Genomic DNA, 25,481 nt, shown 5'->3' with positions numbered 1-25,481 from the left:
CCCTTTCTCTTGTAACTAAAAAAAAATGTTTAAAATACATGAATGACTCTTTGATCAGGCATTGTCCCTTGTACTGAGGAGTTTTCAGGGCTGGTCAATTTATAGAAGAGGTTGCTGTGAAACCTCTGCTACACTGCCAGCTTATCAGCTGGAAAAGCTCGGACCTCCGCACGCACTGTTATCTGTTGCACTGAGAGATTTTGCCTTCTCAAAGTCTTAATTTATCCTAATGCTGTGGTAGAAGATTGGATTGTAGTGTCAGGTATTTTAAATGACACAAATGTGACACCACTAATGCTAAGGAGGCTGTAATTATATGCATTTTTTAAGAAACACAAAGCGGCCGAAATTGCACTGCGCTGGGTTTGGTGCGGTAACTTTGAATAAACCGAAGTTTCATCGCCCGGCGCCGGTAAGACACATTAGTCCTGGACTTAGGCTCTTGGAACAAAAAAAAAACTGTTGTCACTCGCTGGCGTTCTCGGGGCACTCACGGGGCGGGAGGGAAGCGCGAGCGTGCCGCTGACAACAGGGAGGGATGCTGCGAGGCCTAACGTGGGCTCCGTGGCATCCACTGGGTCACCAGGGAGGGTTTCGGCTGGGCCAGCAGCTGCCATTGTTGGGACGACTCCAGTGTCGACTGACAATTAAAATAAGATGGCGGCCGCGGCGCTCGTCTATCTCCTTTAAGGACGGCCACAGCGCCCTGTCTATCAACAGCTTTCCAACCCGCAGAGCTATCGGTGGCATCGGCCGGTGCTGACCGCGCTCATGTGGGGCAATTTCTGCCGCGTGGAGCAAAGGGGTCGGCGCGGAGTGATAAGGGATCGGTGTACACGCTGCCCAGGGCACCAACGACAGGGCGCGGTTCAAGGCTGTTTTCTTCCGCGGCATCCCGGGGGCAATTCCAGCCGCGTCGCTCCTGATGCCTACCCCTGGGCACAAACCACTTATCGCCCTGTTAGCACCGCCTGGAGGTTCTATCGGGCCTATTCATAAGGGGCAATTTTGACCCCAAAGTATTTGTTAAAAATCCAGTGCTGCATTTGAGTCTTTAATCAAAATAACATTGACAGCTCCAGATATGAAATAAAGAGACTTGAAACAGACTACAGGGAAGACATTTGGTCCTTATTCCAGTGATACAGGTAATGGTGGATAGTATCTTTCTATTTTTATGAATAATTCTGGGGATGTTTGTGTCACTGGCAACCCGGCATTTATTGCCCATCTCCAGTTTCCTTGAGAAAGTGGTGCTGGGCCTTCTCATTTATGAAACTGAGAGGCTTACTAGGCCACTTTAGAGGACAGTTAATAGCCAACCATGTTGGTGTGGGACTGGAGTCAAATATAGGCCAGACTGGGTAAGGACTATAAGGTTTCCTTCCCTATAGGACATTAGTGAACTAGTTGGGTTTTTACGACAATCCAACAGCTTCACGGTCCTTTCTACTGATACCAGGTTGTAGTTTTCAGAGGATTTCATGTAACAGAAAAACTACAAGTGGTTTGCAGTTATACAAACCTTATTACAGCCTCAAACAGACTTCTGGTATAATATGCACATGTTGATTATTATTCTTTTTCTTCACAGAGCTTCCGTGTACATTATATAATATCACACTCGAATACTGAGATATGTATCTACATAATTAAACATTTTAAATCTATATGGTTGTAGGGTTTCTATTTGATTTCTGACTGGTCTTGCAGTGATTACAAAACTGAAGATTGAAAGTGGCTATGACAGTATTCCCTATACACGCCTGCGATGCATTCGCCATTAACTTCCATGTGGGTTCTCCCAATCGTCCGCCGTAACTTTAGCGAAAGATCAGAGAAATGTAATAAACACAAGAACATAAGAATTAGGAACAGGAGTAGGCCATCTAGCCCCTCGAGCCTGCTCTACCATTCAAAAAGATCATGGCTGATCTGGCCGTGGACTCAGCTCCACTTACCCGCCTGCTCCCCATAACCCTTAATTACCTTATTGGTTAAAAATCTATCTATCTGTGATTTTAATACATTCAATGAGCTAGCCTCAAATGCTTCCTTGGGCAGAGATTCACAACCCTCTGGGAGAAGAATTTCCTTCTCAACTCGGTTTTAAATTGGCTCCCCCGTATTTTGAGGCTGTGCCCCCTAGTTCTAGTCTCTCCGACCAGTGGAAACAACCTCTCTGCCTCTATCTTGTCTATCCCTTTCATTATTTTAAATGTTTCTATAAGATCACCCCTCATCCTTCTAAACTCCAACGAGTAAAGACCCAGTCTACTCAATCTATCATCATAAGGTAACCCCCTCATCTCCGGAATCAGCCTAGTGAATCGTCTCTAAGCCCCCTCCAAGGCTAGTATATCCTTCCTTAAGTAAGGTGACCAAAACGGCACGCAGTACTCCAGGTGCGGCCTCACCAATACCTTATTTAGTTGCAGCAGGACCTCCCTGCTTTTGTACTCCATCCCTCTCGCAATGAAGGCCAACATTCCATTCGCCTTCCTGATTACCTGCTGCACCTGCAAACTAACTTTTTGGGATTCATGCACAAGGACCCCCAGGTCCCTCTGCACCGCAGCATGTTGTAATTTCTCCTCATTCAAATTATATTTCCTTTTACTGTTTTTTTCCCCAAGGTGGATGACCTCACACTTTCCGACATTGTATTCCATCTGCCAAACCTTAGCCCATTCGCTTAACCTATCTAAATCTCTTTGCAGCCTCTCTGTGTCCTCTACACAACCCGCTTTCCCACTAATCTTTGTGTCATCTGCAAATTTTGTTACACTACACTCTGTCCCCTCTTCCAGGTCATCTATGTATATTGTAAACAGTTGTGGTCCCAGCACCGATCCCTGTGGCACACCGCTAGCCACCGATTTCCAACCCGAAAAGGACCCATTTATCCCGACTCTCTGCTTTCTGTTAGCCAGCCAATTCTTGATCCATGCTAATATATTTCCTCTGACTCCGCGTACCTTTATCTTCTGCAGTAACCTTTTGTGTGGCGCCTTATCGAATGCCTTTTGGAAATCTAAATACACCACATCCATCGGTACACCTCTATCCACCATGCTCGTTATATCCTCAAAGAATTCCAGTAAATTCATTAAACATGATTTCCGCTTCATGAATCCATGTTGCGTCTGCTTGATTGCACTATTCCTATCTAGATGTCCCGCTATTTCTTCCTTAATGATAGCTTCAAGCATTTTCCCCACTACAGATGTTAAACTAACTGGCCTATAGTTACCTGCCTTTTGTCTGTCCCCTTTTTTAAACAGAGGCGTTACATTAGCTGCTTTCCAATCCGCTGGTACGTCCCCAGAGTCCAGAGAATTTTGGTAGATTATAACGAATGCATCGGCTATAACTTCCGCCATCTCTTTTAATACCCTGGGATGCATTTCATCAGGACCAGGGGACATGTCTACCTTGAGTCCCATTAACCTGTCCAGCACTACCCCCCTAGTGATAGTGATTGTCTCAAGGTCCTCCCTTCCCACATTCCCGTGACCAGCACTTTTTGGCATGGTTTTTGTGTCTTCCACTGTGAAGACCGAAGCAAAATAATTGTTTAAGGTCTCAGCCATTTCCACATTTCCCATTATTAAATCCCCCTTCTCATCTTCTAAGGGACCAACATTTACTTTAGTCACTCTCTTCCGTTTTATATATCGGTAAAAGCTTTTACTATCTGTTTTTATGTTTTGCGCAAGTTTACTTTCGTAATCTATCTTTCCTTTCTTTATTGCTTTCTTAGTCATTCTTTGCTGTCGTTTAAAATTTTCCCAATCTTCTAGTTTCCCACTAACCTTGGTCACCTTATATGCATTGGTTTTTAATTTGATACTCTCCTTGATTTCCTTGGTTATCCACGGCTGGTTATCCCTTCTCTTACCGCCCTTCTTTTTCACTGGAATATATTTTTGTTGAGCACTGTGAAAGAGCTCCTTAAAAGTCCTCCACTGTTCCTCAATTGTGCCACCGTTTAGTCTGTGTTCCCAGTCTACTTTAGCCAACTCTTCCCTCATCCCACTGTAGTCCCTTTGTTTAAGCATAGTACGCTCGTTTGAGACACTACTTCCTCACCCTCAATCTGTATTACAAATTCAACCATACTGTGATCACTCATTCCGAGAGAATCTTTAACTAGGAGCTCTTTTATTATTCCTGTCTCATTACACAGGACCAGATCTAAGATAGCTTGCTCCCTTGTAGGTTCTGTAACATATTGTTCTAAGAAACAATCCCATGTGAATTCTATGAATTCCTCCTCCAGGCTACCCTGTGCGATTTGATTTGACCAATCGATATGTAGGTTAAAATCCCCCATGATTACTGCCGTTCCTTTTTCACATGCCTCCATTATTCCCTTGATTATTGTCCGCCCCACCATGAAGTTATTATTTGGGGGCCTATAAACTACGCCCACCAGTGACTTTTTCCCCTTACTATCTCGAATCTCCACCCACAATGATTCAACATTTTGTTCATTCGAGCCAATATCATCTCTCACAACTGCCCTGATATCATCCTTTATTAACAGAGCTACCCCACCTCCTTTCCCTTCTTGTCTTTCCTTCCGAATTGTCAGATACCCCTGTATGTTTAATTCCCAGTCTTGGCCACCCTGCAACCACGTTTCTGTAATGGCCACCAAATCTTACCCATTTGTAATGATTTGTGCCGTCAACTCATTTACTTTATTTCGAATGCTGCGTGCGTTTAGGTAGAGTGTTTTAATACTAGTTTTTAAACCATGATTTTTAGTTTTGACCCCTCCTGCAGCCCCTTTATATTCATACATATTGTCCCTTCATATCACCTTGTGGTTTACACTTACCCCAGTGCTTCTCTGCTCTGTTGCCTCCTGCCTTTTGCATTCTTTCTTGGGGTCCTGTTCATCTGAGTCCTCACTCACTCTAACTAGCTCAGAGCCCTCTCCTGGGTTCCGAATACTCCTCACATTGAGGCACCGAGCTTTCATGCTTGCCTTTCTATTACACTTTGACCCTTTAGAATTAGCTTACGTCGTTTCTTTGCGGTTTCCACAGATCTTCTACCGAAGTTACAAAAGATGATCGGGAAAACCCCAGTGGAAGTGGGCCAATAACGGTAACATGTTGATGCCATGAGAACAACATTGTATTGAACTATGAGCTCACAGGGTCAACATGGTAAATCTGAGAAATTGGCAAATTTTTCTCTCCAATTACTATTACTACAGTATCCTCAAGTTTGTCAGACACTGATCAGCACCCAATCTTCATGTAACACTCATGAGACATTGGCCCGAATTTTCATCTGCTATCCTGACCCAAATCAAATGTTATCGTGGGAGAAAATGTGCGAAATTCAAGAAAAAAGGAATACAGTTGCATTACTAACACTATCTCAATTCACTTCCCCTGTCCCAGACGGGAGGACAACTGGCTGCTTCTTTCCTGTACACTGCTTATAAATGCCGGGGGGTGGTGTTGCTTGGCATGTTGCCCCATGTCTTTCCCTTTAACCTCTGACCCTAGGGACCACCAGGGAGAGGATTGGCAGCAGTCTCTGGGGAAGTAGCAGAAGGCCCACAAATGTCATTTTTGGAGGGGGAGAACCTCATCAGCTCACCTTATTAAGGCTTGGCCTAGTCTGAGGCTAACAAAAAACTCCTGCTTGATCTTTGGTTTCTTCTGCCCTTTTAAGTGCCCTCCTCCTCTTCAGGTACTGCAGCAGCACCACCTGAATTTTCCAGGCTTGGAGCAGCAGGCTCGCTCTTGGTCGTGGGGATCTCGCTGGCAGCCAGCCTTGCATTCACAATGACACCGCACCCCAGAAAATAGATCAGGGTCATGGTAGGGTCGGGATGGTGGGCAGAAGTCCAACCCTGCTGCAGTACCGCTAACGGTGGAGGGTGCGGACGGGGGTGTATTCACTCCATTTTTTGTCACGGAGGTGTAATGCTCCTACATATTTTACATTCCAGCTGTAGGGTAGGAACATACGCAGACTGCGATACTGTAAGGTAATACTCTAATAGGTAATATGACTAGGATCCAACAATGTGGCATCTTCCATTGGTTTATGGTATTCCTACTTCTGCCAATGACTCATGAATGTTCTTGGCAAAACTGTTAGTAACATTAGCTGTCAGAAAAGATTTCCATTGGCCCTATGCTCAAATAACCTCCAGGACTTTCCATAGTGGAATGCACTAGTGTGCAAGGCAGTGAAGCAAACCTAATGGAAATTCAGCAGAGAAAAGGTAAAACAAAAACACGAGAAGCTGCCTTTACTGCCATGACTGCCTCTGTGTTGGCGAACTATTCCTCACAACCAGTGATCTTCGCTGAATTATTAACGTTTCTTCAAAGTGTAGTGGCCCTGAAAGTACCCTGTGAGATAGCAACACATGACTGTCTAACACATTCACCTAAAATTCTTCTCTCTGTTATTTGGAATAGATTAACACTACCACTAAAAGCAGAGAGAAGAATTTCAGGGCAAATAAAGTATAGTTTCAGGGGAAATGCATTCTGGTTCCTGTTGTATTGCCGTCATTGCTTCCCTTCCTTGATGGTTTCTCCTTTAGCTGCCTTTGTCCCTTTGTGCCAGCATATCACAATTTTTATTTGGGTGGGTGGGTGCTATTGTGTCTAGTGCTCAAGCTGATACTGTACTGCTGCGGAGTGGAATTCACCTTTTAAAGGAAGCCTGGAAGCAGGTATCTCAGCCTAGAAATGACTGTTGTGATATGGGTAGTGGATGAATATTTAACATTTACTTCAAATGGATTAACAGCTCTGCTAAAATAGTGTACAATGGGATGTCATGTGAACACATCAAGCCTTCATCCATTCAGAGCATCAACACCATTTCTAGGTGTCTTGGAAGAACTTCCGCTCACGTGACATGAAAAGATTCTGGCCCAAGAACATTGTGAATGATGGAATGTGGCTGTGAATCTACGAAGTTCCTCTCTTTTCATGATGACAGGGAGGAACTTTATGGCGTCGCAGCAGATTAAGTCCTTCACAAAGGGGTTCATTTAAATGGAAAATAAAACAAGGGGAGGGGGGGGTAAAATGGGCAGTTGATCCGATCGCACCATTTTCCCACCGGACGGGTTAGCTTAAAATTATCCCCAAAATGTCTGCTAAAACAGGGCAATAAGGAGTGACTGTCTAATACTGGTAAATATACAGGAATCAGTCTTTATATCATTTAGGACAATTCAGTAGAATATATTTTTCCTTTTAGGCTAAAGTGATTAGAATTAACAAAAAGAATTGTATATAAGCAGAACTTGAAACTTTGATTATAGTGTTTTTGTCCAATGTCTAATTTTTTGTGTGTCCCTCCCCCTCCCATCTTCTGGACCCTACCCGACTGTTTGAGGAAGGTTACACACTGGGTCCTGGCTTTTTACAAATATTTGAATAAGCTCATATTTAAGGGTTTTGCCAAGAGGTAAACACTACTACCAAGAAGAGATCACTTAGGGAAGGAGTTATGTGAAATATTCAATACCTTATAACCATTATTAAAAAAAAATAAAGATTATTTTACCAAAACAGTCTGTGAGAGCTTAACTTGTTAAACAAAAAACAACATAAAGCATGCAGACTCTATTTATATGGTAAGATTATATTACTTTAATCTCAGATTAAATGTGACTATAATCACGTTTGATATAGACATTGCTTCAGCTGAGTTGTAGGTGAAAAACCTATAGTAAAAGTAACTGGAGTACTTACTTTACTGATCAATATCTATAGTATCTTGGCGGTGTTGCTACTACTGCTGCTGGCAGAGTTATAATTCAGTCTCCATGCTTCTCTGTTAATTTACATTTTTCTCTTTTATCATATGGGATCTGAAAACAAATTATACATTTTGTAAATAATAACCACAGGTCTTTCTGTTCTGTGCTGAAACTCACAGCTCAGGATGACTTTGTGAATGCAAGAAGCATGAGGAGCTAGTTTCTACTTCAATGACCACAGGACCGGCCTGCGTGATGGGAACCTGCTGTCACCAGCAGGAATCAGCTCATCTGTGGTAAATGCAATGTCTCCACCCCTCTCCCACCTAGCTTCATTATTGTCACTGTCACTGTTTAAGTTACAGCTGTAATAGAGCACACCCGTTAGGTAGAAGATGCTCCTTTTTTAGGGGTTCACACCTTGGTTATGCGCTGTGTCTAAATTTAGTGTGGAGCCTGCAGCCTGTTCTCATGGCCATTTATTTCACAGCGACCGGAACTTTAAGTGTTTGCAATTAATTTTGGGAAAAGGATAGGAGTGATTAAGTGGGGGGGGGGGTTCTGCAGCAGGGCTTCTGGTAGGATATGGTTTTGCACCTCTGTCGTTCTGCTAATCTCCCTCACAGTAAATCTCTTCTGTAGTACATGGATGGGGTTTGCTTTAAATCAGCAGTGTTGACAGTAGAATCATTAATGTTGAAATCCTACCACTATTAATTTGCCAAATATATTTTTTGTCTAACTATTGATTCAATGCAGAGCAGTGCTCCTCTGGCCATTGGAAAGGCTGCCATTTGCAGTGTGCACACAGCTGAGCAAATCGCAGCTATGACTATATACCTGTACTTCAAACAAAAAAAAAAACAGCAATGGAAATCAGGGCATGAGAAGGAAAAGGGAGAACACGCAGTCAAAATAGACAACACTGGCTCCTGTTCATTCTTTATTTCCCAGGGCAGTGGCATTTAGTGGACACACTCTGTGAGAACTCTATTGACACTTGAATTAGGTGGAGTTTTTGCCTACCTCTGTTCTGTTCGCATCTCAGATCTCTACAGAACGGCCCTTCATTAAACTTTATTTAAGATCTAAGAAAAAGCAAACCTCAGGGATAGTCAACATGGCAATGATTTGAGAGCAGAGTTATGCCTGGCTGCCCCTTGAAGGCCTCCCAGTATCATTGTCATCATCCCTTTAAAATCTTAGTAAAGAGTCAACAACAGGAAATAAAACAGAGCAGTTTACTATCATCTGCATGAGACAGGTGAGGAATAGGGTGTAAAGACACAAGTAAAAAGCAAAGAAGAACTAAACTTATACTAAGAAAGGATCAATTTAAATTGAAACTTTCTCAAACTGTGCTTCAGGGTTTTGTAGAAAGACACTAAAAGACATACATCTTCCTTTCTTTCCCCCTTTTGCACCTCAGCACCAAAGGTTTTGTGGTATTCATCTGTAAATAGCTGAAGAATGAATAATGTTCTCATGTGCCATGCAGGCAGATCAGATAACATGGAAAATAACTGGCACATCTGTGGAAACCTTAATTAATGGATCCTTTTTGACGCCCGTGAAGGTTTGATGGGCTTTCCACACAGAGTGCCTGCATTCAGTTTTTTGGCTCCAGTTTTTCTTTTGTGCCTTTGAGCTTGTAAGGATGAAAATTGGCAGATACCAGCAAAAATGAAGCCATGTCAATGGCTGGCAGTGCGGCAGGCAGAGACTTTGCCGGACATTAACCAGTGGAGGTATTTAGAGAGTAGTGCACACTGGACATGACAATTTACTGGTAGAAAATCAGAACAAAGTGACATCACAAAGGAACCTTAATTGATTTCCTGCACTAAAAAAATGAAGAAAAAAGTAATTGATGGAGAATGTGCCTGTTAGAGGCATGGAAAGCAGCCCAACAGAACTGTACATTGCTTTGGTTCAGTTATGCAGAGCATTGGTCAGACCCCATCTGAAGTACTGCATTCAGTTTGGGCACCACACTCGGGTAGGAAATATGGACTTTGGAGAGAGTGCAGTGCAGATTCACCAGAATGAAACCAGGGCTGAGAGGGTTAAATTATGAGGACATGTTGCATAAATTAGGCTTGTATTCCCTTGAGTATAGCAATTTGATCGAGGTGTTTAAAATGTTAAAAGGATTTGATAGAGAATCAACAGGATGGTGTAGTGGGCTTTCACTTGGTGTTTATTCAGAATGTTTGCACTTTCAGTGCTGAACCTCGCTACATGGGAGCATAGGCTGGAGGCACTATTCTCGAAGCTATACTCCTGCCTAGCATGGTTCAGCACTCGGAGTGCAGGCCCATTAAATAAACCTGGTTATCTTTTCATCATTGGGATTTGGGTTGGAATCCAATCCAAACTAATCGTGTGTAAATTAACTCCGTCTGCAAACTCTAGGGGTGCTATGTGAAACACGTTTGGGCAGTCTCTTTTTTGTTCTTAAACCTCATCTTTATATTATCCATTCTTCAACAGTTATTGACACCTTGCAGATTAGAGAGGGTAAATTATCTGGGGATAATTATCCACCTGAGGGGGCAGACAGGGCCCCGGTTTAATGTCTCATCTGAAAGATGGCACCTCTGATGGTGTAGTGCTCCCTCAGTACCTGGATGATTTTCAGGTTGATAATCAATAGTCATAGGATACTTGGTCCAAGATTATAGATAATGCTTTGCAAATCAGAGGAGCTCTGAAAAATAAAGTCACGGAGAGCAGCAGGGACAAAGGGGAAGCAAGAAAGATAAACAGAGGAGCAAGGTTGAGAAAGAGGGATAGGGTGAAAGCTTAAGAGGCACATAGGGCAGTTGAATCAAAAAGCAAAAAAACGAGAGGGTGCCTTGGAAGAAAATAAGTAAGTTGTTAACTGGCAGGCGGGTGAGTGAGACAAGCAGGGCATGCTTGGAAACTGTATAATAATTCAAAATATGCAAGAGCTGCAAGCCTCCTTCCCCCACTTATGTATACTATGAAAACCGCAATCTTTACCAATGCTGTCGACAGTGAGCTATGATTTACAGAATAAGTTTAGACCAAGGCTAAAAGCAGTAAATTGATGAATGAAGTCACAAAACTGTCGTTTCAGCAGGACGCAGCCTTTTATGAACATTGCCACTGACTGATGCAATAAGCTGAAGACAGAAAGCAATTACGTTACTGTTTAAGTTGGACAGGAAGAGCTTGACAGACATTATCGTCTATTTGTATCAGAGAGGAAACATGATTCAATGACCACAGAATCAGAACTTTTTAGTAATGGGTGGGTGATGAGGGGAGAGCTTCCTGAAGCAGTAATGTCACCAGTTAAAAATAAAGTATCACGATATTATCAGACGTGCAATGAATAGATTTGAAACGATCCTTTTGAGGCAAAACTGACATGTTGGCTCCCTGTCTCAGTCAACGCAGCCAAAAATGGTCATTACTCAATACACAAAACAATTGTGAATGCATTTCAGCCCTTGCATAGATTTTTAAAAAAGGATTTTTTTTTTAAGCATTTTTATTTTTAGGAACAACTTTCACAGCAGTTAGTGCTAGATGTCTTTGTAAGCATTGCTTTCTTGGTTGTAGAGACTCAAGTCCTAAGAACTCAAAGCTGTAGGGCAGCATGATGATGCAGTACCAATGCATCGTCCTACTCTACTCCGTTCCGTTCCTGATACACATCAATTGTGTTCTGTTAGAAGGCAGCAAGTAGGAATAAGGCACTGCCTCACAAAGTATGAAGAGAATTGGAGTGAGTGAGCATCATTGCTGGGCTACTTTCATTCACTTCCTAGTAAGCCCATCATACAAGCCATAAATGTCCAGAAGCTCAACTCCGAGTAAGCAAGGATCAGTTGATTTCCTGAGCACTGCCTCTTCTCTGCCTTCGGGTTTTAGACGTGCAGCTGCTCTGGTGCTCTACAAAATCAGTTGACTTGCCAGTACTGGGTGCCTGGGCACTTGCTAAATCTCCTGTTTCTTCTCTCCACTAGCACTCCACTCTGTCCCCAACTCAGATGCTCCCCTGGGAGCTGAGAGAATCCAGGTAAGCGGCAGAGAGGCCATGAGGTTAGGAAGGCACATTCCCTCTTCCCCCGTGCTCCAGTGGTATGATGATCACTGGCAAAAACCTGAGAGCAGATGTCTATCTCTTTCGTCCACAGTTAGTACATGCTCAGGGCAAAACAAAGTGAAAAACAGATAGACAGAAGGGAGCTGAATTAACTCACAATGAAAGCTACAGCAGCCCTCTCCTGGTAATGACAGTCTCTCTTCCAATGTTAGCTCAGCTCTACCATACTGTCAGGACTTAATACTGATTCATGGTAGGTATCCTGATGATGTCATCAATGTTCACCCATTAAACAGAAGTATTCGCAAAAGACAGAAGTGAACAAAAGTCAGGATTGGCTTATGGCACCTGGGTTTCCTATACTCCCCAATTCAAGGAGGAACCCGATGCCGAACAACATCAATTTTCCTAAGTCTGATTTGTTCTTTACATCTTGTTGTTTCATAGAGCCCAAGTTTCCACACAATAAAAAGCGGGCGCCCCTCCGAGCTGGGCGCCCGTTTATCGCACCTAAAACGGCGCCTAAAAAAAAACGCGATTCTGGAGCGTTCTGCAGCTCCTTGTCTGCCTGGTGCGGCGCCCAAGGGAGCGGAGCCTACACTCGCGCCGATTTTGTAAGTGGGAGGGGGCGGGTACTATTTAAATTAGTTTTTTTTCCTGCCGGCGTTGGAGCGTTCGCGCATGCTCAGTGTGAAAAAAACATTGGCACTCGGCCATTTTAGAAAGTGCTGCAGAAAACGTGAAGATTTGTTCTTGGACCCCTGCAAAGGCTTGTATTTTAATTTTATTGATATTTCTGTGTGTGAGGGAGTGCTTTTAGCAGCACTGCTGAAGAAATCACCTGCTGAAATCATTGAGTTCAGCTTTTCACTGCTAAACTTGCAGTACCTATGCCTGCAAATTAAGGACTGTGTGTTTGGAGAAAAAAAAGTGCCAATTCAACTTTGCAATGGATCAACGTCTACCAAGAAAAAAGAATTTCTCACATGAGGAAGTTGAGATATTAGTGAATGTAATTGACCAGAGATGGCAGGAGCTAGATACCAGCAACAGAGGTCACATAAAAGTGCCACCAAAAGAAATGAAGAAACGCTGGAACCAAGTTGCAGAAGATTACTGCGCAGTGGTGCATACCAGGAGATCTGGAAGTCAGTGTAAAAAGAAATGGCACGACCTTGGTCAAGTAGTTAGTGTAAGTAATATTTTCCATTTTTAATTTAATCGTAATTGTAACCTGGCTATCTGTATGTCCCACCTTGCAGACTGACACACTCTGTAAAAAGTTATATTTTACTCTTTGCAGAAGAAATTGGCCCACAACAAAAGGGAAGCAACTCGGACAGGAGGAGGCACGCCCAATCTGCATCCACTGACACCCTTGGAACAGAGGGTAGCTGCTATGATGAGTCGGACATGGAGAAAAGCAATCAGTACAGCACAAGCTGGGCCCACACGCGAGGAAGAGGGTAAGTCCGGAAAATGCATCGTGGCCCTTTAAATCAACCTGCTGCCTGGCCTGCTATGTGCGAGAGTACTCATGCCACCCACCCGGCCTCCTCCCTTGCTGTTAAGCATTTGACTGTTCTGATGTATTTTGCAGAACATGATGATGATGATGATGATGATGACGATGTTGCTGCTGCCAACCCTGAGGATCCTGAGGATACAGAACAAGAACCAGTACAACCAGCTGCGGACGATCCAGACTGGATGATGGCAGTGATGACTGAAATGTCTGCAGGGGAGAGCTTCCAATTTAATGTTTATGAGCCCCCATCAAGGGGCATCAGAGTTTCAACCCCTAGCATAGGTCTTGGTCCCACCTTCCATGGTTTCGCTTCCGATGTTGCGGGTCCCAGTGGTGCTGCTGGTATAATGCAGCTTTCTACAGTCAGTGCATTACCGTCCCAGCCTGCGCCTCCCTCTCGCATAGGTTCTGGTTCCACCTACTATGGTTGTGATGCCGACGCTTCGGGTCCCAGTGTTGCTGCTGATATCATCGAGCAGTTTACACCCATTCGTCCAACATCCCAGCCCATGGCTATAACTCGAGTGCTGCCGTCTGCAACACAGAGCATCCCACCATTCCAGTCCGAGCCTCTCCCTCCAGTTCAGCTGTCTGGAACAGAGTGTCCCACCATTCCAGTCCGAGCCCCTCCCTCTAGTTCAGCCGTCTGGAACACAGAGCGTCCCACAGTCCCAGCCCGTGCTTCCCAGTGTAGTGGTGCCACGAGGCAGACCCAGGCAGAGAATGAGATTGGAGACACGCTCTCCTGAGATGCAGCGTGCAACAGATGTGACTGAGGTTGTGGCATTGGGTATGGAGACCAATGAGCTTACCCGATCACTCATCGGTGGCGTCAGTGCAGTAGGTGAAGAGTTAACGGTCCTGACGGGAGAAATAGCAGTAATGACACGGGAACTTAGGGAGGGAATGTCCGAGGGAGTGCAATCGACGACACAGGCCGTCAGGGAGGGCATGCAAATTACGGCACAGGCCATCAGGGAGGGCATGCAAGTGTCGGCACAGGCCGTCAGGGAGGGCCTGGTTGAGGTAGCTGCTGCAATAAGGGCACACAGCCCAGCCAATCAAATGACACGCCCATGAGGAAGTGAACGTTCACTGAGATGTGGATGAGACATGGTTGCAGCCGTTCTTTGCTGCTTTTGTTCTTGTTCTTGATGTAGCTGTAGTAGCATTTTTCAAATTGAAATTGTTTTGTAAGTTTTGTAACTTTACAACTTATAAGGGATCTTATGGTTTTTAAGTGATCTTATAGAGTAAATGCTTTCACTTTTTTTTGTATCTTATTTAATTTTGCACCTAAAAAGTGATCCTGAAGTTTAAAAGTGTTCTTCAGAGTATAAGATTTTTCAAATTGAAATTGTTTTGTAAGTTTTGTAACTTTACAACTTATAAGTGATCTCAGGGTTTTCAAGTGATCTTATAGTGTAAATGCTCACACATTCTGTAAATTATTTAATTTTGCATCTAAAAAGTGATCTTGAAGTTTAAGTGATCTTAGAGTATAAAATTTTTCATATAGAAAGTGTTTTTAACTTTTGTAACTTTACAAGTTTATAAGTGATCTTAAAGTTTTTAAGTGATCTTCAAGAATCATATTAAAAAGTATAGTTTGACACAACAAATATTTAATTAGAGTGACGTTAACTTTTCAATAAAATATTTTTTCATTAAAACTGTTTCATGTTCCATTAACACAACTCATTGACAACTTCTCTGCGAAAACGCAGCCTTTTCACACAATCAGCCTCGCTCATGTCCAGGTACGAGCGCCTGGTTCGATATTGTTGACGTGGGTAAGGTCTCCTGCCCATCAACCTACGGGCTACGACGTTCCTGGTGCGGTGAGCTCTAATCAATTCTCTCCTATGCAGTGAATTGATGGCGAACCATTGCATAATATGTGGTGTTGACAATGCAGCACCCATTCTGCAAATGTAAATATAAAACTGTCGATGTGGCTGCCTCTCACTGTCCAAATGGCCTCAGTCCCCCTCACAGCTCGAAGCCTGCTGTTGTATCTTTGGCTGCCTGCCTGCCCCTCCCTCCCCTTCCCTCCCTCCCGTTCGTGGGAACATCGCTGAGCTGACTAAGGCTTCCACCTCAAGTGGAAGGCTGCTTGCTGCCTCGTTACTGCCTGCCCCTCCCCTCCCGTTCGCGGGAACATCGCTGAGCTGACTAAGGCTTCCACCTCAAGTGGAAGGCTGCTTGCTGCCTCGTTACTGCCTGCCTGCCCGCCCCTCCCCTCCCTCCCTCCCATTCGCGGGAACATCGCTGAGCTGACTAAGGCTTCCACCTCAAGTGGAAGGCTGCTTGCTGTCTCGTTACTGCCTGCCTGCCTGCCCCTCCCTCCCGTTCGCGGGAACATCGCTGAGCTGACTGAAGCACTTTCACACAGGTAGGAAGATGGTTTATTTAATCTTTTCTTTGCTTATAAATGTTTATTCAGGTTGGATTTATTTGTATAATATTTGTATAAGTATAAATAAGGATTTATTGTCGAATTTAATGACTTCCCTTCCCCCGCCCCTCCCCCCCACCTCGTTCTGGACGCTTAATTTGTAACCTGCGCCTGATTTTTTAATGTGTAGAACAGGTCTTTTCAGTTCTACAAAAATCTTCACTTGCTCCATTCTAAGTTAGTTTGGAGTACGTTTTCACTGTGGAAACTTTGAAATCAGGCGTCAGTGGCCGGACACGCCCCCTTTTGAAGAAAAAATTCTGTTCTAAAGTAGAACTGTTCTACCTGACTAGAACTGCAGAAAAAAAAAAATGTGGAGAATTGCGATTTCTAAGATAGTCCGTTCTCCACCAGTTGCTCCTAAAAATCAGGCGCAAATCATGTGGAAACTTGGGCCCATAATGTGCACCAATGAGTTCAAGAGTAGAACAACTTACACAGTACACAGATCATCTGTTTGGGACTCCTGGGAGTGGAAGATCTTCTTATCTGCCACACTCGAGAAGTGGAGAGCAACTTACACAGTGCACAGTTTGTTCAGGGAAATGGAGGAGAACGAGCATCTTATGGGAGATGGAAGCTTGGAGTTGGGAAAAGGCACAAGTTGGAGATTACTGGAGGAAAAGGATGCAGTTGGGAGAGTCACAGATCACTGGAGTTGCATAGGTAACACCAGGAGAAGTGGTAAAAGAAACTCAGAGGGACAGGAGAGAGAGTAACAGAGAGTAACACAAAGAGTAACAGAGACACAGAATAGAGTAAGAGGGACGGAGAGAGATGCTTCAGATGAACTCATAAAAACCAGGTTTGAAATTCTGGACCGGAATTTGCGATTGTGTATAGTTTTGGTCTCCTAACTTGAGAAAGGACATTCTTGCTATTGAGGGAGTGCAGCGAAGGTTCACCAGACTGATTCCCGGGATGGCAGGACTGACATATCAAGAAAGACTGGATCAACTGGGCTTGTATTCACTGGAGTTCAGAAGAATGAGAGGGGATCTCATAGAAACATTTAAAATTCTGACGGGTTTAGACAGGTTAGATGCAGGGAGAATGTTCCCAATGTTGGGGAAGTCCAGAACCAGGGGTCACAGTCGAAGGATAAGGGACAAGCCATTTAGGACTGATGAGGAGAAACCTCTTCACCCAGAGAGTGGTGAACCTGTGGAATTCTCTACCACAGAAAGTTGTTGAGGCCAATTCACAAAATATATTCAAAAAGGAGTTAGATGTAGTCCTTACTACCAGGGGGATCAAGGGGTATGGCGAGAAAGCAGGAATGGGGTACTGAAGTTGCTTGTTCAGCCATGAACTCATTGAATGGCGGTGCAGGCTCGAAGGGCCGAATGGCCTACACCTGCACCTATTTTCTATGTTCTATGTTTCTATGTAATGACGGCAAAGCTCTCAGCGCTCACCGTTATTATTGTGTAAAACTGACAGCAACTTCTGGCGTCTGCACAGGTGGAATTAAATGCAGCAATCCAGAAGTAGCTGTCAGTGATACCCTGCACTTGTAATCTTGCACTTGTCCGCTTGGATAGAAAGTTTTTTCTATTTTTTTCTCTGAAAGAAAACCAGCTCTGAGCAAATTAAAAGGGGAAGTACTTTAACCAGCAGCGTTGATCTTTAAATCAATGAGCTATGAAAAGAAGCACAGAAATGCCATCTGTTTTCCCTGGAACAAAAATGGTGAACTGGACATATGTGGGTAAATTTCCCTGGTATATGTCATCTTCCCCACCTCCAGAGCATATCGCTATTGAAAATTCACGGGCAATGTGGTTTTTTGATATGCATTGGCAGTGGGTGAGGGGCATTACTGACACTGCAGATTTGGAAAACTTAGGCTATGATCCAAGCTTTTAAGATTTGTTGCTAAGCTTAGTCAACAACACCGTGATCATTGTATCATGTGACTACCAGGATGTCAGAAGGTGATCTAGAAGGGCCTCGGTCTTTCATGTTTAAAATCATCAGTGGAAGGGCTATTAAAGAAGCTTTTTTTGCTGAACCACAAGAAGTTAACTAGAAGAAATGATTATAAAAGGTAAAATTGGACAAGTAAGGAGTGTGGTACAGTAAGACACCACATTTGATGTAACCAATTTGCTGTGTTATGGAAAGATAGTGGGGGCTGAAATCCAGGGTCTCAAAGAGACGCATTAATGCCCATTTGCAGCAGCCACTCTTAAAAATTGAATGGTCGCCACTTTGGGGTCAACTGGCCAACCCGATCTAAATTCAGGTCGGGGATTTTTCGGCCTGGACCCCATCCCGCCGAGTAGTTGCACCGCCAATTTTAATCAATAAAAATACTTACCTCCCGATATTCAGCTGAACTCGTCGATTCCCCCACCGTGCGGTGTCCCCGACAGGTTTTTCTGCCAGTGCACCATTTCCGCACTGTGTGGGGCCTGGCACCGTGGCCACCCTTAAAGGGGAGGGGCACTGCCGCGGTCGCAATGGAAAAATATTTGCCTGCCGACTTGCCGATGGGCCGGCAAAATACTGCCCCTGGGTTCAGCCGGGCCGCCAACGGGCAGCCTGGCACCCCCTCTTTGGTGCAGTGCCAGGCCGCTGGTCCAACTGAAACCCTCCCTGGTGGCCCAGTGACCAAAGATAAAATTGATCGAGGCTCTCCCCTTTAACGATGGGGCCTCCGCCTGATTGACAGCAGCGGAGGCCCCATCCGACCCATTTTCAGCCAGTCAGCCTGGCTTTCAGTCTATGGCCTGCCCCCATTATGAGTCATTTCCTGTGGGACTTTGAGTCCTGAAAATGGTTCGACTTACCGTACCAGGAGTTCCAGCAGTAAGTACCACTCCAAAATTCAGCTTTCTGGCGCACCTGAATTTCGACCCCAGGGTCTGGTTTTGACTGTTGAAAGGACTGTATTTTTTCCATCTCCCTGGAGTCTTGAGTGTTCCAGATTTTGGGCCTGACAAGACCATAATCTTTCACTGAAAGCCAAGCAGGGTGATCAAGGTGTCACCAACCTCCAGCTCCATCTTATCAGTGGCATTTTCCCAAGAAGAGTTGAAAACAATGAAGAGTATTTTTTTTAAAGAAACCAAAACCTCACTGTGGCAATGCAAATATTTTTCAAAGGAAATTGGAATCAGCAATGAAGTCAGCATTACTGGCAAGCTCGACTTCTGTCCGTGTGTGTTGAGCCTGGAAGGTAGTTTTCCTGGATGACTTTTTGTTTAATTTTAGAGAGAATCCAAAGATAATATGGGATATTTCCAAGATGGACCTACTTCTGCTATGACCTTTGTAATTTATAAATCTAAGTGGGTTTGAAAGTAAGATTAATGACACATGTGGAGAGCTCTTCACTTTTTCCATGTTATTGTGTGGCACAGAGGAGGAGACAAGCGAAAAGTAAGATGCTCAATCACCCCACTGTTGTGTACCTTTTAGTGTTTAACCCCTGAGTGAAATTGGCCCGAGATGTAAAAGTAGAAGAGGCCATCCTTTCACCTTTGACCATGCATAGTTCAGAAATACTCCAGGTTCAAATGAGATGGATAGTGATCTGCTAATGGAAAACAACTGGCAACAAACATATGTAGGCACAAGGACTTAAGAAGGAGGGCAACTCTGAAAAAGGTATTTAAAGTGCCTTTGTTGCTTAATAGGGAAATTTTTAATAATTGTAAAAAAACTGACCTGCTCAGTTGGGAGTCCAGTGGCAGGCAACAATGTCAGGTGATTAGGGTGCCCTGGTGCTGAGATGCTCAGTGAGCCGAAGATCTGGATAATTAGATAGAATTAAATAGAATATATGGCACAGAAAAAGGCCATTCAGCACAACCAGTTCATGCCGCCGTTTTTGCTCCACTCGAGCCTCCTCCCATCCTTTCACATTGAACTACAGTTCGACCTCCCGAATCCTCGGGACCGAAGCCAAGCCGGTTTTTGTGTTTTTCCGGAATTCGGAACATCTTTCTGATGTCACAAATGCAGAAACACTCGAGCCCAGGTTCGGGTATTTCCGGATTTCAGAATGTCAGAAAGGGCAGGTGCTCGCCGAGGAGCTGTTCGGATCATTGGGCGGGGCCAAGCCACCAAGGAATTGTTCGGGCGGGGCCCTGCCGAGGAGGACCTGATTGAGCGGGGCCCTGCCGAGGAGGAGCTGATCGGGCAGGCCCCGCCGCCGAGGACCTGATCGGGCTGGGCCCCACCTCTGTGGAGGAGTTCCTTGTCTGGCCCGAGGTAGGTGGGGTAGGTCAGGCCGCGCGATGTCGGGGCGGGCGAAGGCAGGGAGGGCGAAGTCAGTTCGCTGAGGCGGGGGGAGTCCGGATATCAGAACATTTTTCGGTTTCCGCACGACCCCGCCACAGATCGGCCCGGTGTCCGGATTCCAGAACATTCTGGATTCCGGAACTCCAGATTTTGGAGGTCGAACCTGTATTAGCATAACCCTCTATTCCTCTCCCTCATTTGCCTATCTAGCCTCCAATTAAATACATCTATACTATTTGCTTCAACCACTCCCTGTGGTAGCGAGTTCCACATTCTCACCACTCTCTGGGTAAAGAAGGTTCTTCTGAAGTCCCTATTTGATTTCTTGGTCACTATCTTATATTGATGGCTTCTAGTTTGGCTTGTCCCCACAAGTAGAAACACTCTCTGAGGGCGATTTTAACACTACGCCATCAGCAGAAACCTGCCGGCTGGACAATTTTCCCGTGAATTATTTATTTGGGTGTGTGGTCCCTTTAAAGGGGCGTGGCCCATTCAAAATACAGTGCATGTATGGATTTTCCTATTTAAAAACTGATGATCCGGCTGCATGGGAGCTGCAGAACGCTGTGCTGCCACGCAGCTTAACGGGAACAGCGCGGGTGGACAGAAAAAATCACCCAGGCTCTTACCTATTTGAAAACTGCCATGATCGCAATATCTGAAATTTTAACGTGCTCTCCGGAGCAGGCAGCAAGGACACGCACCTGGTGGCCCGATGACATCAGTGACGCCAACTCTAATTTTAACTCCGGGCTGAGCGGGGAATCTACCTAGAGTTAAGATTGGGGCCTCAATATCATCCCCACAGTGGAAACACTATGGGCTGGATTTTCCACTCCTGGTTGCCTCTGTTTTCACCCTAGAGTGGCGGCAATTGCGGCGGTGAGCTCTTCTGGGTGGGCGTCCAGCTTCCAGTGCCCCGCTGGGGTTTTCTGGGTCGGTTTCAGCGGGGCGCGGATCATTACCACCTGGAAGAGGTGAGCCGGTGTGAAACGCTCCTGGTTGTGACACCAGATCGATTTTTAGTGAGCTGAATTCAGGGAGCTAAGAGTTAAATTAAAAAGTAGGACCTCAAAGGTAGTAATCTCAGGATTGCTACCAGTGCCACGTGCTAGTTAGAGTAGGAATTGCAGGATAGCTCAGATGAATGCGGTTAAGAAAGCAAATGGCATGTTGGCCTTCATAGCGAGGGGATTTGAGTACAGGGGAGGGAGGTGTTGCTACAGTTGTACAGGGCCTTGGTGAGGCCACACCTGGAGTATTGTGCACAGTTTTGGTCTCCTAACCTGAGGAAGGACATTCTTGTTATTGAGGGAGTGCAGCGAAGGTTCACCAGACTGATTCCCGGGATGGCGGGACTGATCTATCAAGAAAGACTGAATCAACTGGGCTTGTATTCACTGGAGTTCAGAAGAATGAGAGGCTTGTATTCACTGAAGTTCAGAAGAATGAGAGGGGACCTTATAAAAACATTTAAAATTCTGATGGGTTTAGACAGGTTAGATGCAGGAAGAATGTTCACAATGTTGGGGAAGTCCAGAACCAGGGGTCACAGTCTAAGGATAAGGGGTAAGCCATTTAGGACCGAGATGAGGAGAAAGTTCTTCACCCAGAGAGTGGTGAACCTGTGGAATTCTCTACCACAGAAAGTTGTTGAGGCCAATTCACTAAATATATTCAAAAAGGAGTTAGATGTAGTCCTTACTACTAAGGGGATCAAGGGGTATGGCAAGAAAGCAGGAATGGGGTACTGAAGTTGCATGTTCAGCCATGAACTCATTGAATGGCGGTGCAGGCTAGAAGGGCCGAATGGCCTACTCATGCACCTATTTTCTATGTTTCTATGTTTCTATGAATACGTGGCTTGAGGAATGGTGCAAGAGGGAGGGATTCAAATTCCTGGGACATTGGAACCGGTTCTGGGGGAGGTGGGACCAGTACAAACCGCACGGTCTGCACCTGGGCAGGACCAGAACCGATGTCCTTGGCGGAGTGTTTGCTAGTGCTGTTGGTGAGGATTTAAACTAATATAGCAGGGGGATGGGAATCTATGCAGGGAGACAGAGGGTAGTAAAAAGGGGGCAGAAGCAAAAGGTAGGAAGGAGAAAAACAAGAGTGGAGGGCAGAGAAATCAAAGGCAAAAATCAAAAAGGGCCACATTACAACATAATCCAAAAAGGACAAAGAGTGTTAAAAAAACAAGCCTGAAGGCTCTGTGTCTCAATGCGAGGACCATTCGTAATAAGGTGGATGAACTGACTGCGCAAATAGCTGTTAACGGGTATAATGCAATTGGGATTACTGAGACATGGCTCCAGAGTAACCAAGGCTGGGAACTCAACATTCAGGGGTATTCAATACTCAGGAAGGACACACAGGAAGGAAAAGGAGGTGGAGTACTACTGGTTAAAGAGGAGATTAACGCAATAGCAAGGAAGGACATTAGCATGGATGATGTGGAATATATATGGGTAGAGCTGCGAAACACCAAAGGGCAGAAAACGTTAGTGGGAGATGTGTACAGACCACCAAACACTAGTATGGAGGTTGGGGATGGCATCAAACAGGAAATTAGGGACGCGTGCAATAAGGGTACAGCAATTATCCTGGGTGACTTTAATCTACATATTGATTGGGCTAACCAAACTGGTAGCAATACTGTGGAGGAGGATTTCCTGGAGTGTATGAGGTATGGTTTTCTAGACCAATATGTCGAGGAACCAACTAGAGAGAAGTCCATCCTAGACTGGGTCTTGTGTAACGAGAGGGGATTAATTAGCAATCTGGTCATGCGGGGCCCCTTGGGGAAGAGTGACCATAATATGGTAGAATTCTTCATTAAGGTGGAGAGTGACACAATTAATTCACAGACTAGGGTCCTGAACTTAAAGAAAGGAAACTTCTACGGTATGAGACATGAATTAGCTAGGATAGACTGGAGAACGATATTTAAGGGTTGATGGTGGATAGGCAATGGCAGACATTTAAAGATCACATGGTTGAACTACAACAATTGTACATCCCTGTGGCGTAAGAATAAAAAAGGGAAGGTGGCTCAACCATGGCTAACAAGGGAAATTAGGGATAGTGTTAAATCCAAGGAAGAGGCATATAAATTGGCCAGATAAAGCAGCAAACCTGAGGACTGGGAGAAATTTAGAATTCAGCAGAGGAGGACTAAGGGTTTAATTAGGAGGGGAGAAATAGAGTAAAAGAGTACGCTTGCAAGGAACATAAAAACTGACTGCAAAAGCATCTATATATATGTGAAGAGAAAGAAATTAGTGAAGACTAATGTAGGTCCTTTGCAGTCATAATCAGGTGAATTCACAATGGGGAACAAGAAAATGGCAGAGCAATTGAACAAATACTTTGGTTCTGTTTTCACTAAGGAAGACACGAATAATCTCCCGAAAATACTAGGGGACCGACAATCCAGCAAGAAGGGGGAACTGAGGGAAGTCCTTATTAGTCAGGAAATGGTGTTAGGGAAATTGAAGGGGCTGAAGGCCGATGAATCTCCAGGGCCTGATAGTCTGCATCCCAGAGTACTTAAGGAAGTGGCCCTAGAAATAGTCGATGCATTGGTGGTCATTTTACAACATTCCATGGACTCTGGATCAGTTCCTATGGATTGGAGGGTAGCTAATGTAACCCCATTTTTAAAAAAAGGAGGGAGAGAGAAAACAGGGAATTATAGACCGGTTAGCCTGACATCAGTAGTGGGGAAAATGCTGGAATCAATTATTAAAGATGTAATAGCAGCGCATCTGGAAAGCAGTGACAGGATCGGTCCAAGTCAGCATGGATTTATGAAAGGGAAATCATGCTTGACAAATCTTCTAGAGTTTTTTGAGGATGTAACTAGTAGAGTGGATAAGGGAGAACCAGTGGATGTGGTGTATTTGGACTTTCAAAAGGCTTTTGACAATGTCCCACACAAGAGATTAGTGTGCAAAATTAAGGCACATTGTATTGGGGGTAATGTATTGACGTGGATAGAGAACTGGTTGGCAGACAGGAAGCAAAGAATGGGAATAAACGGGTCCTTTTCAGAATGGCAGGCAGTAACTAGTAGGGTGTCGCAGGGTTCAGTGCTGGGACCCGAGCTATTTACAATATACATTAATGATTTAGACGAAGGAATTGAAGATAATATCTCCAAGTTTGCAGATAACACTAAGCTGGGTGGCAGTGCGAACTGCGAGGAGGATGCTAAGAGGCTGCAAGGGGACTTAGACAGGTTAGGTGAATGGGCAAATGCATGGCAATGCAGTATTATGTGGATAAATGTGAGGTTATCCACTTTGGTGGCAAAAACAGGAAGGCAGATTATTATCTGAATGGTGACAGATTAGTAAAAGGGAAGGTGCAAAGAGATCTAAGTGTCATGGTGCATCAGTCACTGAAGGTAGGCATGCAGGTATAGCAGGCAGTAAAGAAATTAATTGGCATGCTGGCCTTCATAGCTCGGGGATTTGAGTATAGGAGCAGGGAGGTCTTACTGCAGTTGTACAGGGCCTTGGTGAGACCACACCTTGAGTATTGTGTGCAGTTTTGGTCTCCTAGTCTGAGGAAGGACGTGTTTGTTATTGAGGGAGTGCAGCGAAGGTTCATCAGACTGATTCCCGGGATGGCGGGACTGACATATGAAGAAAGACTGGATCGGCTAGGCTTATACCCACTGGAATTTAGAAGAATGAGAGGGGATCTCATAGAAACATATAAAATTCTGACAGGACTGGACAGGTTAGATGCAGGAAGAATGTTCCCGATGTTGGGGAAGTCCAGAAACAGGGGTCACAGTTTAAAGATAAGGGCTAAGCTATAAAGGACCGAGATGAGGAGAAACTTTTTTACCCAGAGAGTTGTGAACCTGTGGAATTCTCTGCCACAGAAAGTTGGTGAGTCCAGATCGTTAGATATATTCAAAAGGGAGTTAGTTGCGGCCCTTACAGCTAAAGGGATCAGGGTGTGGGTCACTGACGTTGCATGATCAGCCATGATCATATTGAATGGTGGTGCAGGCTAAAAAGGGCCGAATTGCCTGCTCCTACACCTATTTTCTATGTTTCTATGTTTCTATGTTTACCTCCCGCCCGACTAGTAGCGTTGGATAGAGTGCCGTGCTGGGACCACCTGTGAAAATGGGCAGTCCGAACTGTAGTGGCTGCAGGGAGGTATGTAATGTCGACCTCAGGTAAGTGCCATTATTTTTTTTGATGTATATACTGGTGGCGTGAGGTATTTCTTGGGCATGTTTTTGGTGTTTTTATTCCGTTTTTTTTTCCTCCCAGGCCTCTCTCAGAGCGCTGCTAGACCGGCTCTTTAGCTCGAGATTTTCGCATGCTCAACCGGCTCGTGCCGTAAGAGAGGTGTGCAACGCCTCCCCTAGCGCTCCACCCCA

General features: G+C 44.7%; 1 long non-coding RNA gene across 1 annotated transcript in view; it reads right to left on the bottom strand.

Moving 5' to 3' along the window:
* Positions 1–25,481, bottom strand: part of LOC139268068 (uncharacterized) — a 41,701-nt gene that overhangs the window by 11,699 nt on the left and 4,521 nt on the right. The window contains exons 2-3 of the long non-coding RNA XR_011593967.1: positions 19,496–19,579; positions 7,749–7,867 (exon numbers count right to left, since the gene is read on the bottom strand). This is a non-coding gene — a long non-coding RNA (uncharacterized lncRNA). The remainder of the gene's footprint in view (positions 1–7,748; positions 7,868–19,495; positions 19,580–25,481) is intronic.

Source organism: Pristiophorus japonicus, chromosome 8 (genome assembly GCF_044704955.1).
Source record: "Pristiophorus japonicus isolate sPriJap1 chromosome 8, sPriJap1.hap1, whole genome shotgun sequence".
Lineage (NCBI taxonomy): Eukaryota > Metazoa > Chordata > Chondrichthyes > Pristiophoridae > Pristiophorus > Pristiophorus japonicus.
Note: the sequence above shows the minus strand (reverse complement) of the source record. Positions and strands in the feature narration are given on the sequence as shown.